Source organism: Mustela nigripes, chromosome 5, assembly GCF_022355385.1.
Source record: "Mustela nigripes isolate SB6536 chromosome 5, MUSNIG.SB6536, whole genome shotgun sequence".
Classification (NCBI taxonomy): Eukaryota; Metazoa; Chordata; class Mammalia; order Carnivora; family Mustelidae; genus Mustela; species Mustela nigripes.
This window is the reverse complement of record NC_081561.1, coordinates 134895099-134907511: the sequence shown is the minus strand read 5'-3', so window position 1 is coordinate 134907511 and position 12413 is coordinate 134895099.

The window sequence follows — 12413 nt, the reverse complement described above, 5'->3', positions numbered from 1 at the left end:
CCCCATTCACCTCCCTTGAAGGCCCTTGGTGAAATTGTGTGCTGTTCTAAAATTAAACAAAATCAGAAAGATAGCAGCTCTCCTTGGATTCCATCCAGTGATCCCACATGCATCCATTATTGGCTGAGGATTTCTTGGCCTTGACACTGGTTTCTGTTTTTATAGCTACATATCCAATCCATAATCACTTCAAAGGCTTGCACTTGGAGCACCATTAAAAAAAAAAAAAATCCTTAGGGGAAACTAAGGCTTTCAGAAATCTCCTATTAAACTATAGTATCATTTGTAATAATCATGTTTTCAAGTTGCATTTTTTCCTTGCAGTAGAATTATGACACACTTTTAAATTTTTCAATTAAAAATTTCCCTACCTGGGGAAACAAATACATAAATTGATGAAACCCCAAGGCAGCTGGCAGAGACCCAAGCTGAGGAAATCCCTTCTCTATTAACTCTACATACAGTTGTTTCAGAATTCAATTTTATGAAGTCTAATTCTGGTCACTGTGGTCCACTTTGTAATTCTTCTTCTTGACAACACAAGACATGAATTCCCACAGTCTATTAAAAAGTCAGCATTGAAAAAATAAATTAATTAATTTTAAAAAGTCAGCATTGGTTGGGATGCTTAACTAGCCCAGTTGGTAGGGCGTGCAACTCTTTCTCAGGGTTGTGGGTTTGAACCCATGTTGGGTGTGGAGGTTACTCAAAAATAAAAATCTTGGGGCGCCTGGCTGGCTCAGTGGGTTAAAGCCTCTGCCTTTGGCTTAGGTCATGATCCCAGGGTCCTGGGATGGAGCCCCACATCGGGCTCTCTGCTCAGCAGGGAGCCACTTCCCCTTCTCTCTCTGCCTACTTGTGATCTTGTCTGTCAAAAGAAATAATAAAATCTTTAAAAAAAAAAAAATCTTTTAAAAAGTCAGGGGCTCTTGGGTGGCTCATTTGGTTAAGCATTTGACTCTTGATTTTAGCACAGGTCTTGACCTCAAGGTCAGGAGTTCAAGCCCCACTCTGGGCTCCACACTGGGCTTGGAGCCAACTTAAAAAAAAAAAAAAAAAGGCAGTGTAGGTGATGGATGCATTAATTAACTAGGTGAGAGGAATCCTTTCACAATGCAGAACGGATCACCGCTGTGTACACTCCATTTAACTTAAAATTTTACTTGTCTATCTACCGCAATAAAGTTTAAAAAAATGCACGATAAAAAAAATTTCAACCAGTGTTAAACAGATTTTTTTCTAAGTTACAGCAATGCACTTTTGTGTAAGTGGGAGCAGACAAAGGGCTTGGCTGGCTCCTGCCCAAACGCCTTTGAACTTTCTGGGATGTCAAGACGTGAGCCAAGTGAGTCTTCAAGGCAGCATCTGATGACAGCGTCTTTGAGGGTTGAGAGGGAGGAGACAGAATCGGAGTGTAGATCTGAGCTGGAACCTGGAAGGGACGAGCTGGTATGACGGTGACAGAACATGGAGGCTGGCAGCGGGGGGACCCTGGGCGGGATGAGGGTTTAAGCAAGGGAGGGAGGTCCAGGCCACAAAGCAAGTTCCAGCCCCGACTTCTCACCAACCTGCATGTCTGCACAATACATCATGACCCATCGCACCTCAGTACAGACTTCTGGTTTTCGTTGTAACGTCAGGAAAGACAGAAGGCTACCAGCTGTGCGACCTGCTGCAGCTCATATAACCCCTTCTTCGGGATTAGATGCCAGGCTGAGTTAGGGCCGTGGCGTGTAGGACTCTTCCGCTGCCCAGACTTCGGAAGGCGATCATCGGGAAGCTCAAGCCCGCAGGATGACAACGGGGCAGGAAGAGGCGGGATGGGTTGGAGGAGAGCGAGGAGGCGCGAGGAGGTCTTCCGGACGGGCCGTCATGGACCAGCTGAGAGCTGGCCCCCGTGCCATGGCGGGGTGCGGATGGGGAAGAGGGGGAGGTCTGGAGTCTGAGCTTCCAGCCAGGCTGGAAGTGGGGTGAGGCCTGACAGGCAGCAAGGAAGAGAAAGCAGAGGAGGGAGGAGGAAAGAGAGTTCAGCTGGGGACACATTTAGTCTGAGGTGCTGATAGGGGAAGGCAAACATTTTGCAGTTTGGGAACAGGAAGTCCTGGGCACATCCAGCTTAAACCAGAATTTCCAGCTCATTCTGCTATAAGATTAAATTTTATCCTGAAATGTGTGTATAAACCTGGCCCAGCTGAGGTATATGTTAAATAAACAGGCTCTCAAGACGAGATAAAAAGTCCTCATGAGTAGCTCTGGGAAGCAATGAAGCGCTCTCCCCCCCTGGCACCGGGGGTTCTCTTGTGATGTCACAAGTTTATTGCTTGGTTTCTCCTTTTTTTTGTTTGTTTGTCTTACCAATCTACAGGGTTCTCATAGGAAAATTTGTAATACGATAATAACTTTGGGGGCTTTTGACTTCTTTTTCGAAACCTGTCGCTGAAACCACTCCCATGATATTTTAGTTGTCTGAAGGTTGTTTTAAAAGACCATATTTGATTTCACTATTTCTCCAAACAACCGAATGAAACGTGGCCAAAGGCTGCAAGCAACTCGTGTAGCTGAAAGCATGGGATTGCAAAATGGTGAAATTCTCTGAAGAAAAATGAAGCAATAATGCTTAGAAAAATATTTTGGCTGTTGCACAGCAATAAAATCTTTAAAAGAGAAGTTTACAATATTGAAAGAATATCACTGCTGTATTACTTCAGTAGATGTGTTATTGAAAAATTAGAACTGATCTGTATCGTTGGCAGATTTTTTTCCCAGGTCCCCTCCTTGGGACCTGGAAATAATAGACTACCAAGGGAAAGTGTTGTCAGGTCAAGCATTTCCCCCGCTGTAACAAAATTGGGAATCAGGAGACTCTCCCTTCACTGAAATCAGATTATAAATGAGATCTAGTTCTTTTCGTATATATGGGGGTAGGGGGAGAACCAGTGAAATATAAGCTTGTTTTCCTTGTTTAAAAAATAGTATAAGTCCTTGGATTTATCCCTGGACTTTGAGGCCCTCAAACAGAGGTTAAGTGGACAGACTTTTGAGCCAGGTTGCCTAGGATGAAATCCTGGCTTTGCCATTGCCTGGTCTTGTGATCTTGGGTAAATTTCTCCACTTCCTTGGGTCTCTTTGCTGGTCTGTACTATAGAGGTTAACTAACCCATGGGGTTGTTGTAAGGATTCCATGAGTTAATGCATGTGAAGTCCCCAGTACAGAACCTGGGACAAAGTTCAAAGTGTTAGCTGTTTGCACTGTTCTTTTAAAACACAAGAGTAGGAAATTCCCTCCCAAAACACTGCAAAAAAGGGCTAGAAATGCAAAATTGTTTACTCTTACTCTAAATTGCTTAGAACTTCAGAAGATCGTAATTTTTTCTTTTTTTTTTTTTTAAGGTGGGGGAGGGACAGAGGGGGAGGGAGGGAGAGAGAGAATCTCAAGAGAGAATCTCATGACCCTGAGATCTCACGACCCTGAGATCATGACCTGACCAGATTCAAGAGTTGGACGTTTAACCCACTGAGACACCCAGACATTCTGGATGATGATCATCTTTTTAAAAAATTTTTAAACTACTCAGTATATACGAACAAATTCTTTAAGTACTTTCTTTACTTTGAAAAATCAGAATATTAGAAAGGGTTTCGTGGGTAGCAACTAGCAGCAACAGAAGTGCCTTATCTCCAAGAACTTAGAAACCAATTGGCCTCATTCGACTAAAACAAAACAGAAATATGCAAGATGCTTTATTTTTTTAATTAAAGATTTTATGTATTTATTTGACAAGCAGAGATGACAAGTAGGCAGAGAGGCAGGCAGAGAGAGAGGGGGAAGCAGGCTCCCTGCTGAGCAGAAAGCCCAATGCAGGGCTCCATCCCAGAACCCTGGGATCATGACCTGAGCCAAAGGCAGAGGCTTTAACCCACTGAGCCACCCAGGTGCCCCTATGCAAGATGCTTTATGAAGACACTATTTCCCCAGCCAAGACAGGATTGTAACTTCACTGACTACATTAACACACATAAAGAGGGAATGTGTTAATCACCATAGAGGTTATGGTACACCAGGAACTCAGGGGAAAGTCCCCAATCTCAAATGTTAATGTCTTATCCACTTGATACTTTATTTCTCATCGAAATTAATAAATAAGATTTGGAGGTTTTAGAATATCCAGATTCCACCCTCAGAGCCTCCAAACCTGTGGCTACAGTCTCCCCATCCATTCACAGGACGTGTTAGGAATGTTCCAGAACAGAACCCTAATGTCACAGGGTAGTCCGAAACAGCAATGCGAAAAAATGAATGCAGTTCTTCAGGTTCTTTTTGCTCCCACAAGTTGGACCAATTGGTTTTAAAGGACTGATGTTAAAAATTCCAACCGAAAATATGATAATTTGCCAAGCATTCCATTAAATCAACTTTCAAAAGCAAATGTGGTTTCTAAATTAAGCAAAACCCCAGTTTCTTCTGGATCTTTAAAATGTCTTTATTATTTTGGAAAATCTTATGGGTTTGGGTGGGGGAGTGTGGGATTTTCCTGACCTCATTTTAGACATGCTTTAAATTTCTTTTAAAATAATGCCAACTTTCTTTCAAAGCGCAACAAATAATTCTTGTTAATAAAACGTTTATAAAAGTTGAGAGTGAAGAGTTTCTCATATGCACTACTCTGGCTTCTCAGGATGGGTCCTGGCTTCCTGCTGAAAGTTTTCACAAAAGCAATCAAAAACATTTTGATGATTTTTCTCATTCAGACCAGGCTAGATTTTATTACCAACTGAGCCTGAACAAATCATATTATATATAATATATATTAAAACTGTAATATATAAATAAAGCAATCTTCATCTACTCTTCTGAGCAATAGCATAAAAAATAAATTAGCCTAATTTTTGAACAGAGATTTTGTCTTCTAATTTAAAAGATTTGGCATCAATTAAAATAACCTCTTTATAAGCTTGAATTACTTGTCATAAATGTACTTGGTCTATAAAGCTTCCTCTAGTAAAAGAGGAAGAGAAGGAAGCAAAATACAGAAATCTGAGCACTCAGATAATCAACTGTTTTAAATGAATGCCTTAGCCTTCCCCGGGACAGATAGCTCTCGAGGTCGTTGCTCAGTTTCATCATTGATACAAAACACTGATTTATGAGGGAAAACTGCTTTATTTCATTGGATAAATCAGCCACAAATATTTAATACCTGTTCCACGCAGAACAGTGAGTTTAAAAGGAAGGGGTATTTCCCTCTAAGCTCCAGGACTTTCAGAGTGAGGAGGAAACACAAGACATGGAAGACACAGAACACAAACACCGAAAGAAAACCCAGTCCCTGAGCAATACTGCAAACATGGTAAGTCACAGCTGGAGTGGAAGTACCTGACGAGGTAGCCCTTGAGGAGCAGACTCTTAGGTAACTGCAAAGATAAGATGAAAAAAAGGAAGAACTTCCCTTACTCAACACATCGCACTTTGGAGGCCACCATTTTATAACATGTATGTGGAAAAAAAAATGCTCTGAATCCATTGCTATATGTTGCAGTGTTCACACATAGTCACAAAACCCCAGACATCAGTGCAGCCTGACTGGCGCCACGGCAAAACCAAATCTGGGGTCCAGGCTTGTGCTCCGGTTTTGACATCACAGTTGACTATGGGGCAGACACTCGTTAGTGATACAATAAGCCTGGTTCCGTGCAACCTTGAAATCTGGCCTTTGGTATATGAGTGGAAGTGAAGGTCATGGCTTCCAGGTTTAGCCCCTTAAAACCTCTTGTGGGATTCTGTGTGCTCTTGCCTCTCCTGTCTTCTGGAGAGACCCTGATTCCAGAATGATCTCTGCATATCGCAGGTTGTAGAGTCTCCAACAGCCCGGACCCCGGAGTGTCTGCAGAGTGCAGATGAGGCCGTTCCCTCCCACACACCCGTCCAGGCCACCTGAACTTCCCAGAGTACATTCTTTTCTGCTAAACCACTGAGCTCTGGGTGCTGACCTGTCCTAACAAGGAGCACGCCTTAATGGTCCAATGTGTTATCTTCAAACCACAGAAAACTAAAGCAAAAAAGACATGTGATCCTGCTGAATTTTGTTGGAGAATGTTAGACATTTATGAAAGGAGATGTAATATAACTTCATTTTCATTTTTTTAAATAATTTTATTTATTTATTTGAGAGAAAGAGAGACAGAGGGAGAGGGAGAAGGAGAAGCCGGCTCCCCGATGTGCAGGGGGCCTGAATCCCAACGTGGGCTCCATCCCACGTCCCTGAGATCATGATCTGGGCCAAAGGCAGAGGACAGAGTCACCCAGTGCCCCTTGTTTTCATTTCCTTAAAGTGAAAATAAAGCATTTGAATAGTGAGCAAAACTAAACCTGTGAGAGTATAGATATCGTTACAAGGAAATATGGAGAGAGAAAATTATTGAAGGGGAATATTTTTTTAAAACCGATCTGCAGTGCAAGTAGCTGTGCCCTTCCCCCCCATCCATCCCACCTGCGCGGGCCCCTGTGCTTGGGCCAGAAGAGCGCCTAAGGGGAAAGTCTCCCCATTCATCAAATAAGAAGGTTTTCGGTGTATGAGTTCCCAGAGGGTCACCCTCCCTCCCTGTTCTCTTTGTGACACTTCACTCCAGTGAAATCTTACAGGGAAGCAAATATATAAAACAGATCTTGGCACCGCTCTAGATAAAGTGGGGTTGAAAATGTGGCTCCGGCCCCAAACTGTTCCAGGCATCCCTGGAAACAACTTAACAAAACCGGAAGGACACTTTGGAGCATAGTTTAAAAGCCACAATTTATATGAATTTAATCACAAGATAGGTAAAGTCAGCCTAAACGTCCTTAGTCTCTTTCATAACTTCTGATGATTGCCTTGTCACCTACCAGCTTATCTGCATTTTCTGGAAATCATTAAAATTTTCAACCCGTGTGACACCTTACATAATAGATTCCATTTTCCTTTAAAATATTTTTTTTTACATTCAACTTTCTTCCATTTTCTTGCTACCGTCAGCCTAGTTCAGGCCGGGATTACATGACTCCTTTGTCTCAGTTTCTCCCCAATGCCCCAATCCATCCTGCACATATTCTCTCTCTCTCTTTTTAAGAGGTTTATTTATTGGAGAGAGAGAGAGAGAGCAGAGAGGAGGGGCAGAGGGACAGGAAGAGAGAAGCAAGTGGACTTGGCGCTGAGCGTGGGGCTCGACGTGGGGCTCGATCTCCCGACCCTGAGATCACAACCTAAGCAGACACCGGAAGCTGGAGCATGAGCTGACTCCACCACCCAGGAGCCCGCGGTCTTGAGATTCTTTTCTCTATTCTGCAGCATGAGTGGACTTTATGGAACATAAATCTGAGCAGGTCTCTCTTGCTCGAAACCTTCTGTTGGTCGCCCATCACACTTGGAATAAAAATCCAAAGGCTTTTCCGTAGCCCCCAAGACTCTACATGACCTGGCCTCACCTCCACCTCCTCAGTTTTGCCCGGACATGGCAAGTGTAGTCCCAGCCAGCCCCCTTATACTCCACATCCCCTATGCCCACTCCTCTCATGTCCCAGATGGCCACGGGGTTCACTGCTGTATTTCGTCCAGGTCTGTGTTCAGATCTGACCTGCTCCCTGGGCTTTCCCACTCTACCTCCATCCTGCTCCGGCTCACCTCATCTCGTCTTCGACCCCACCACCCAGAGCACATCACTTCTTGACGTTAAATCACTGGATAGAATGTCCTTGAGGATGGAACTTTCATTGCTCACTCCTCTACCCCCAACACCTAAAACAGTACATAGCATGTATTCGTTGCTCAGTAAATAACTCTGTAAACAAATAAATGAATACCCCCAGAGTGTGTAGCTCCTGATTATTACCCTTTTCTGCTCAAAAACATTCAGGCCCCAACATTATCAAGCTATGTTTCCCCTCTTGCAGCCTTTTTCCCGTCTCAGAACCCCCTAGATGTTGATACAGCAACATGGTTGACTTCTAAAGGCATTATGCTGAGTGAAACATACCAGTCTTGAAATGTCTGTATTGTATGATTCCATTTATATGACATTCTCAAAAGGACAAAACTATAAGGACAAAGAACAAGATCAGTGGTGCCAGAAGTTATGGGTGGGGATAGATGCAACTTTATAAAAGAAAACATTGGTGGGGGGGGGGGGGGTTGAGGGATGATAGAATTGAGCTGTATCCTAATCATGGTGTTTGCCAAGAATCTACATATGTGTTGGAATTCATAGAATTGTACTCGAAAAGAAAATAGTCAAGTTTACCATGTGATATTTTTTAAAAAATAAAATATAAATAAATATGTAAGAAAAATACTTTTCAGACCTACGGATCCTAAGATCCAGAAAATTTGAGTTTTTGCTGCCCCCTACCTCTTGCTATGGTTTTCCTGTCCCCTCCCTAATCTCTCCTGCTTCCATCCCCGCTTTGTTAAGTCTGTCTGTACTGGACTCTCCACGCTGAAAGTCTTTTACAACAGAACTGCCAGACTGATCTTTCTAGAACATGGTTTTACCCCTTCCCTCCTCAGAATCTCCTTATCACCTACAGCAGTGGTTTCTAAGACTTCCTTCTTTTAAAGCGAAAGAATCTTTGCTCAACTGGAATTTTTCTCAGGATCCCAGTATGCAGCATAGACTGAATTTGGAGATTTCCCTGGTTCACCTAGTTGACTCAGGGCAGGGGGGGGGTGCTAGAGTCCCACTAAAGAGCCTCCCCATGACCCCAATCTTACACACCACCCCTAAGCCACTCCCCAAAGTACCTCCACAGAATCTCAGGTTGAGAACAGGAGTCAACAGCACAAAGTTTAACTTTTTAGAGTTGTGTCTCTGTTCTTTGAAATCTTACTCCTTGTCCTAAAGAATTTATAAGATCATCAAAAGGACAGAGGACTGGGAAGTTTTGGGTTCAAGCCCAAATCCAGCCACTGACCAGTCGTGTGGACCCTGTTGAGCTTCTATCGCCCGAAAGACCAAGTTAGTAATAACCTCTCTCCTAGCACTGTTGCAATGACATGACATAGTATGTTCATTCTTTTTGAATTCTTCTAAATAGAGTATTATTATCACGGGAGGCAATGTAAGTGGTAGCAAAAACCTATGGGTTTGGGACCTTTTAACCTTGTTTAAATACAGGTTCTGTTGTTTGCACTACTGGAGTTTATGCTCTCAGAGTTTGTCCTGCATGTGTAAAATGGAAAAAATATACAATCACATTAGGACATGAAAACCTTCAGGGGGCCTGTGGGTAGTTCAGTCAGTTAAGCATTTGACCTTGAATCAGGTCATGATCTCCTGGGATGGAGTCTCACATCAGACTCCCTGCTCAGCGGGGAGTCTCCCTCTTCCTTTGCCCCTCCCCCTGCTCATGCTCTCCTGCTCTCTCTCTCTCAAATAAATAAATAAAATCTTTTAAAAAAAAGAAAGAAAGAAAGAAAAGAAAACCTCCAGAGAAAGAAGAGGGGCCTCTCTTTCCATAAGCATCTCTTTTTTATCTTTTTCCTATACTGTGCCTTTTTATTCCCATGGCTTATTCATTCTGTAACTAGAAACCTGTACCTCCAGCTCCCCTGCCCCCTCTTTGCCCATCTCCCCGCCCCCTCTCTTCCCTCTGGCAACCATCAGTTTGTTCTCTGCATTTATAGGTCTGATTCTGCTTTTTGTTTGTTTGTTTATTCATTTGTTTTGGCCTTTAGATTCCACATGTGAGTGATCTGTATTGTAATTGTCTTTCTCAGTCTGACATATTTCATTTAGCAGAATAGCTTCTAGGTATCACCCTTGGAGTCTTGTTGCTAAGACAGGCTCTTCAATATAGTAAAATATTCCTCCATTCCATGAAGAGTTTCTGACTACATTGCCTAAAGTCTACAATGTGGAATATTTTCAATCAATTATTTTAACTGAAAATAAATTGTATCCTTTGGCTCTTACTTCACCACATAATTATATCTCTAGCAACCTATCTGGAACATTAAGTAGCAGAATAATTGAACTCCTAACTGAAAATCACATAGTTAATTAGTAACAGAGTTGGGAGAGGAATTCAGTCCTTGCCCACTTACCAACTCTTTGAAGAAGAACCTACCTCAGTAATGGAAGGTGGCTGACAGATCTTCTCTAAAATCACCATTATTGGGGCTTCAGAAGTTCACATCACATTCTATTTGGGAATTGATGAGAAAGGAAAAAGAAATATAGAATTAAGTCATCCTTTAACACATTAGTATAAAATTGTGCCTCATTTAATTTGAAATAGCTTATCAGTACTGCTATCAAAGACCAGCAAGAGTTGAGATAATTTCCATGAACAGATTTTGGATTTCACCAAGATAGCAAAACAATTTTTATATCATCCCTCTGGTTGGAAGAATGAGCTAGTTCATTCTTGTCAAATCACTTCCATCTGTTCACAAAAATAATTTCCCTTCAAAATAACTACCCACTTGTTTTCAGCTGGTTGGTGGCCTGAAACATGAGAGGTTTCCATTTCATGACTGGATTTGCTGATGTGCAGCCCTACGAACACAAGTTCTTAGAGAAGATTCCCTTCCTCGGTCTGATGTCCAGCCTGTTGTAAAATTCCGTGAATTCTTGTGTGCCCAAAGATACAAAATGTAATGATGCAGAAAAACAATCCCTATTTCTGCCCCACCCAATCTACATCATTATTCTAGAAAGTATCATTGATATTGAGAGCTGAGTTTTTTTCCACTTCTACTAAGACTTCAACATGTTAATGATTGATAATATGGCTGATGATCCATACAATCTCATGACTCAAATTTCTAATGGTAGTCTATTTAATCATTTTTTTAAACTTAATTACATGGTTATAAATTATGCCTATGGTGTAATAACTTCAATAAAAGCCATAACTTGAGTTTTGGAATTTAGCCCTTTGGAGTTTAAATTTTGGCTCTGTCATTGACTGCTTGAGTGGCCTTGTGCCCTGTTACTTGAAATCACTGAGACTCAGTGCTCCTGCATGTATAATGGAATAAAGATATTGGCTCCCAGTGTTTCTATGAGGATATCATGCCACACTATGAGTAAAGCACTTAATACAGTGCCTGGAACACAGTGCTCCATAAATGGGATCTATTCTGATTCTAGCACATCTATAGATGCTTGAAACTCATGGATTGTCAATAATTATCATAAAATTGAAATTACATGTGAAAGAAATAGTGTTGAATTTCGCTTCTTGCTTTATATTTTAAATAGCTTTCTGTTTCTGATTTTTTAGGATCTTTAAAGTATTTTTTTAAAATAAGAGTTATAAATAAGAAAAAACATTCCAAGTACTTTTCATCTCTTAAAAATATCTGCTAATGATAAAGTGAAGGATGACTCAACCCATGTGCACATGTCAGATTTTCCCACTTCCCTTTTATTTTTTTTTTTAAGGACCCCTGGAAGGTACCAGGCTGGATAATAGATGATTAGCATTAAGTGAAGGTTGAGATGGGAAGAAAAAAATACAGTACAATGGGTTTCTTCTTTGCCAAAAAAAGAAAAAACACAAAAACCCTACAAAAATAAACCCAGTCACATCTTCCACCAGCTTTATGAAAAAGAAAGGAGACAAATTGGTGGGAAACAAGAAAAATAAGAGCTGGTGTTCTTAACTGTTTTTCTGCCATCAATTTCCCCAAATAAATGTCATAATTTTTGACATAATGATGAAATAATAATTTGAGATGGCTGAAACAACTGTTATATAATATGGAAAAATCTATGATTTCCACGGGTGACCTAGGGACCAGTAATATTGCTAATATTGCTCAAGTTTGTGGCCCATATACAAAAACGAAGGAAATACTTTAGGAAGCCATGTAAAAACCTAAAAATGAGCTCATTATAATTGCGACTGTATAAATAGAGAATAACATGAAAAGGAATAAGCTGAAAAACTGAGACTGAATATGGACCTTTTAAAACTTTTTTTTGCCAATACTGCTGCAATTACAAATCATTAAAAATCATAAAACCATTAAAAAATTTACAACTGACATAAAAGATTGAAGGAAATACTAAATTTCAGTTCAGGATTAATGAAAATGAAGATGAAACTGTTTCCCGGACAAGCTTACAGACTGCCTGGATATGTCTGATGAACCTCTTGAATACCACCTGAAAAATTTCTGCATTGAAGCCATAATACGCCCGATTTATATCTTTCTTTCTTTCTTTTTTTTATTTTTTTATTTAATTTTTTAAAAGATTTTATTTATTTATTTGACAGAGAGAGATCACGAGCAGGCAGAGAGGCAGGCAGAGAGAGAGGAGGAAGCAGGCTCCCTGCCGAGCAGAGAGCCCGATGCGGGACTCGATCCCAGGACCCTGAGATCACGACCCGAGCTGAAGGCAGCGGCTCAACCCACTGAGCCACCCAGGCGCCCCTA